The sequence below is a fragment of the Capsicum annuum genome, chromosome 2 (assembly GCF_002878395.1).
Source record: "Capsicum annuum cultivar UCD-10X-F1 chromosome 2, UCD10Xv1.1, whole genome shotgun sequence".
In the NCBI taxonomy this organism is placed as follows: domain Eukaryota; kingdom Viridiplantae; phylum Streptophyta; class Magnoliopsida; order Solanales; family Solanaceae; genus Capsicum; species Capsicum annuum.
The window spans coordinates 143908035-143914900 of record NC_061112.1 but is presented as its reverse complement, the minus strand read 5'-3'; positions in this window follow the sequence as shown (position 1 = coordinate 143914900).

Below are 6866 nucleotides of genomic sequence, written 5' to 3'. Positions count from 1 at the left end.
CCCCCCCCCCCCCCCCCCCCCTCTTTTCTGTCTAAATTTTTTGATTAGATGGTGTGTAGAATTTTCAAATTTCTTAGTGAAATTCATAAAAAATTTAGATTAAGTTCTAAATAACTGGAAATTTCGGCCAAATTAAAAACAAATATGTAGCTAATTATATTTAAGTTCGACAAATGGATTTAATCAAAGGATTAACTTGCTTCGAGTCATACCATTTACTTAATTACGAGCTCAACTACTTCATAATCTGATACTTATTACTTAATGGATGTAAAATGCCCGCAAATCAATCAAATTTTCGACCAATCAAATTTGATTTTTCATTTATTCGATTGGACCTGTTTCATGTTTCAAAGGGCTAGCCTATCAAATTAAGTAGAGACCCTCATTCAACAACATAATCATACCTTCCGTACAATTATAGATTTAGAGTGTTCATAAAGTAAGAAACAACATACATGTAAATGTTGGGTTCGAGATCGAGAGGCGCGTCATGTGGAAGTTAACAGTTACAAAGAAAAATATACTAAAAGCATATTAATGATATTGTTTGCTCAAACGATCTACATATTAAAATCTAATATAAAAAATATAGAAAATCTATTGGAAAAAATCTTACCCTAAACAACTTTCTTTAAACAATTATATTGTGAATGTTATTGTGTTATGACTTGAAAGAGAGATATCTTTTATTTCTGACAAGGAAACCAAGTGATTCTAATTTTGTGAAAAAACAGTTAAAGTAGGAAATTCAGGGCAAATTGAACACTTAAACAATAAATTAAAATCAAAATTACCCGAGAGAAACTAAGAAATTAAGCACGCATCCAAGTTCAAGTTAATGAACTACTGAACTAGTGTTCATGACTACATTGTTGAAGTAGTGTTAAATATCTAAACTATTGTTCATGACTATATTGTTAAAGTGCATTTGTGTAGGTTAATAAATTTGGTTACAGTTTAATTAACGTGGTAGACCAAGAAAAACAGCTTAAGTAAGATGTGCAAAGGTGGTATGTTTAATTACTTAAACTAGTTTTCATAATTGAGCTCCTAGAGCATAAATATTTTCATCCGATCCTTCCCAAATAACACAGCTAGCCTATAACTTTAAACATCTTCCATAGGTAAGTAATTAAGTATGAGTGAGACCAGTGTGAACGTCCAAAAAAGAAGAATGTGTAGGTGCAATGTACCAAATCAATTTGGAGAGAAGCTTTTTACTGTTAAGATATGGTGCTTTGCTAACTATAATTGAACTTTTTTAAATTGTTGAATTAATGGTGCTTTACTTAGACTTAATTGGATTAGGGAGTTGGGACCAAAAGTAAAGTAGGCATAAAGAGACGCAATAACTCCCTAATCTAAATTATAAAGCAACAAAAACATCAGCCTCTTTTATTCAGCATCAATATAGGAAAGCAAACCACGTATAGGTTTTAATGACTGAAATCATGACATTAAAATGGATAAACGTACTCCTTAGAATTTTTTTTAAAAAAGTTCTGTAAAGGAAGTCCAATACTGAATCTTTTGAATTCGAGATGGTGGCTTGTTTGAATATCAGCTAGCTGTCTGGAAGTGAGGGATTGGACAGGTTAATTGACTGGTTTGTTTCCTTTTCACTTTCATACGATTCTTTGAAAAAATTTACATTGCATAAAATTCATCCAACCACCTGCAAAGCGTTTCTTTATTTTTTTCTTTCAAAATTTTGAGTCAAAAATATATGTTCAAATATAAGTTTAAGTTTTAACTTATAAAATTTTTTATTTTTAAATACCTTTTTTTTTTTTTTTTTCAAATTTCAATCAAATTAGTATTCCAACACATACTTAGCCGTTGAGATCCCACACCGGCTAGGGATGAGGTATTTGATTTTCTTATATGGTCTTTAAGACGATCTGTCCCTCATGAGCTAATTTTGGAGGTTTAAGTAAATTCAAGATTCATTTCTTTATCGTGAAATCAGAGTTGGACGATCCTAATCCTCTGATCACGTGCTAATTTTTAGAATTGAGATATGTCCGTTTCTCTCTACCCTCCCATCTTTTATTCCTTATTACAAAACACACGGTAAAACTGAACAAGGGGCAGTGCCTAGCAAAGAGAAGAAGTTTCTACAAGGAAGCAGATGATCAGTGCACTTTGTTGTTGATTGTCTGAAGAAAGGTATAGTTATAGGTAGTCTTCAAGTTAAAGTGGTGTCAGCTACTTTTTTCCAAATTAGTCCATGTGTAGAACATGCTTGGTCTAAAGTGAATTCTATTAACAGCCGCCCACCCTTTTATTTTCAATTCCACATGCATCAACTTTGTCCTAGAATAAAAGAAACTCCAATATACTGTGTCCTTTCTTCTATTTTGAGTTAATACATAAAAATAATTCTAAACTTTACATTAAATTATAACTTTGATCTTAAACTTTGATAGTGCACAAATAGGACCTTTAACTATTCAAAACCTGAACAAATATGACCTCCGATTTTGCAATCTCATGCGTGAGTCTCACTCGCGCCTACATAGAAAGGTAATCCAATCACACGGTGCCACGTCGTTAAAAGGGCTAACTTGGAGAGAGGTTATATTTGTGCAGTTTTGAATAGTTAAAGGTCATATTTGTGCACTGTCAAAGTTTTATTTTTTGTGTTAAAACGACGTCGTTTTTATTATTATTATTATTATTATTATTATTATTATTATTATTATTATTATTATTATTATTATTATTATTATTGTTATTATTACACTAGCAGAGATCGAACCCGCACAGTAGGCTGAAGGAAGCGCCCAAGAAGAGCAAATAACACCACTGGGCTATCTAAGTGCCTTGTTTCATGTGGTTCAACATTAATATACGTACATAAATATACATTTTCTATCTTATATATATACAACGTAATTTTTTTACCGAGGGGGTTTGGGTGAACCCCATGGCAACCATGTAGGTCCACCCCTCGTTAATTTAATAACGTTTTAATAACGTTAATTTAATAACACTTTAATTACATTAATTTGATAACGTTAATTTAATATACTACTACTACTACCCTTAATAACATTAATTTAATAATGTTTTATTAAAACTATAATTTTTTTATTATTAGTATAGTTTCATCTTTAATTTAATATTTAAACAAATAATATTTAGATATATTGTATAACTTATATTCGTCCCCTGCTTTATAATATATATGCATACTCGCTCGATTTTTTCATATGAGGCTGACCCGCCTAATTAATAAATCTTCAATATTGCTCTTTTTCCGCAATGACAAAAGAAATTAGATGTCATTTTCATCTTTGAGCCGAAAATAATGAAAAAATAATAGTGAAGAGTCATTTAAACGTCATATTTGTACAGTTTTGAATAGTTAAAGGTCATATTTATGCACTATCAAAGTTTAAGGTTATATTTATGTATTATCCCTTTAGATTTTAAGCTGAACGCGTTCAGTTTTGCGTGTTGAACACGTATTTTGCAACATAGGATTGGAGGTCATATTTGTGCAGTTTTGAATAGTTAAAGATCATATTTGTGCACTGTCAAAGTTAAAGGTCAAAGTTACAATTTGGTATCAAGTTTAAAGTTATTTTTATGTATTAACTCTTTTATTTTCATTTCCTCTGCATCAACTATATCATTTTGATGTGATGATATTTGATTGAAAAATGAAAGTTACAACTGTTAGTTATGGTCTATGATAAGTTATATGTATCTATATGAATATTTTTTCTAAATATAAACGTCATTTTTGGAACAGATAAATTATATTTTTTTTATAACAAACACCAGACAAAGGATTTGGTAACACTTGTATTAACCAAAGAGCTTGCTTTGACAGCCGGCCGCTAACTTCCCATACACTTTTCTATATGGCATGTAGCAAATTAAAGTATTTTGATCGAATAATAAATAATAAGTCGGCATCCATAGCTAAGTTTCATTGTCTATGTGATGCTTTATGTCCTTCGCATTAATATTTTTAATATATGTTGAGTAGTATAGTACAAAGATTGAATCAAACATAGTTCTTCAAGATTAATATTTTCGTCCTAATTACTCACATAGTTAACCTAATCACTAATCAGTGATATAAATTGGGCTTGTGAAATTTAAATAGTTAACCTGATTAGATGATTGTTAATGATAGTTGAACTAGCTAGTGATAGAACTATCAACCTCTTAGCCATCGGATTGATTCCTTAAGAAAAAAAGAAGAAGAAGGATTCTCCCATAGATATTGGAAGCGTCTAATGTAATACTGGATCTATCATGAAGTTTTACAATATATAGAAGAGTGATTACACATATATCCAAATCATTTTTTTTTTGTGACCAGAGGTATGATGTCCATAAATCCAAAGTGAAAGTTAGGAGAATATTTTAGGAACATCAAAACTAAAGACGGAACATGCACAACAAACAAACTGAAACCTTATCATGATAAACTAGTAAACAACGTGTCTGTTCCTCATAACCTGAAGTCCATTTTATGTCATATCATTAAAGAATAAAGTTCCCTTGACTTGGGAAGCATTCTCTGTTTAATTACTAATTTAAAGAAGCTAATTGCTTTACTATATATATACATACGTGTTGTAAATGTAATTGAGAGCCCGAAAAAAGCTTTGAATATCAGTCTCATGCTGCCCATTATTGTTTGTTTACGTCCAAAAATCAAGTTATTATCATGTTACTTATTGAATAATGAATAGTACTTTTATTAAAGCTCCTTTCGGCGATTCCCTTGTGTCGACTGGTAGTTCACCTCCATTTATTAATCTTTCTCCCGCTTAATTTAGAAATATTCTGGATTTTCTCTCCTTAATTATTGATTTTTTAAAAAGCAACATCGGATCTTATATATATAAAATATAGTTGCAACTCTTTTTATGCTTTTGATTCCTGCCTGTTATCATATTTATAATTTATATCAAGTGAGAGATAAAAGGATTTCGGTTTTTGCTACCTTCAGAGAATCTGGCATAATTGTTGACGGCAACAAAATGATGCCTGGAGAGACAATGACGTGTTAAAGAATATTTGGAAAATCAAAAAATATCATAAACTTATCGGCACCCCCTACTTATACCATAAGGTGTGTTCGGTACGAAGGAAAATATATTTTTTTAATCTTATCAATCGGGGAAAAAATTGAAAAATATATTTTAAAAGAAATTATGTAGAAAAAGTTGGAACAAAGTTTCAGAAATTTTCTCTCTTTCTATATTTCTTGTCATTTACCTTTATTTATATAAGTTAGACTAAAGAAAGAATCTTTCCTTCTAAGTTAAACAATGAAACTAAAAATACTAAATATAAAAGAAGAATTTTCTCTTCTAAGCTAAAATAAAGTAACCTTCTAATCTAAGTTGACCCATGTTCTTGTTTGCTACTGAAAATGTTTATTTCGGCCCAAATATTTATTTCGCCTAACAAATGAAGTTTTCTTGTTTGGATCGAATGACGCTCTTCCTTTATTCTCGACATCCCCCTCAAGATGGAGGGAATCGAAGTGAGTCCCATTTTGGTAAGAAGATGGTGGTGCGATTGTCCAGAAAGGGACTTTGTGAATATGTCAGCAAGTTGATCCTTTGAAGGGAGATAGTGAAGAGAAATGAGCCCGGAAAGAAATTGTTGCCGAACGAAATGACAATCTAGCTCCACATGTTTTGTGCATTCGTGGAATACGGGATTTCAAGAAATATAAAACGCTGCTTGACTGTCGGAACGAACGAGTATCAGTAAAGTCGGTGAAACTGATAGATCAGACAGAAAGCGAGTTAACCAAGTGAGCTCCACAACTAATCGTCTCATCGATCGATATTCCACTTCAACTGATGAAAAAGACACAGATGTTTGCTTCTTGGATTTCTAAGAAATGGTAGAACCTCCCATGGAGATGAAAAACCCACTGATCGATCGATGAGAATCTGGGCAAGACGCCCAATCCGCATTGCTAAATGCATTAAGGGAGAAAGATGGAGAGGCGGATAAGAAGATCCCTCGACAAAAATGTCCTTTCATGTAACGCAGAACCCTTAAAGCTGCTGTGAAATGTATATCGCAGGGAGTTAACATATGTTGACTCAATGTTAATGCTGCATAGCATAGATCTGGCCTGGTATGGGTTAAATAATTTAACTTGACAATCAAATGCTTATAAACAGAAGGATCTGACATGGGTGTTCCTAATGATTCAGAAAGTTTACGAAGGATCCATCGGAGATGATACAGGATGCAAATGAGAAATGTCAAACTCTTGAAGCAAATCAAAGGTATATTTCCTTTTACTGATGATAATTCCATGATCTTCCCTTAAAATTTCCATTCCCAGAAAGTAATGTAGAAGTCCTAGGTCTTTGATTTTGAATTCAGAATAAAAAAATTATTTTAGACACTCAATTCTTTGGTGTCACTACCTGTAATGAGGATATCATCGATGTAAATACCCACAATAGATATGAAAGAACCACTCTTTTGGAAAAATAGAGAATAGTCGTTGAGAGAAGCACTGTAACCTTTGAAATTAAGAGCACCTGCAAGTTTGGCATACTATTACCTAAAAGCTTGTCTCAAACCATAAAGCGATTTGTTGAGTTTGCACACCAAATTAGGATCAGGAGAAGACAAACCAGGTGGAAACTTCATATACATTTCTTCTGGCAGATCTCCTTGCAAGAAAGCATTTTTAACATCAAATTGAGAAATAACCCAATGCTTTTCAGTAGCCACTGACAAAATGTATCTGATTGTAGTCATTTTGACTACGGGGGAGAAGGTTTCATTGAAATCTACCCCTTCCTTTTGGATGTCCCCCCTTATGAACAGCCTAATTTTTAGCCTCTCAAGTGATCCATCTG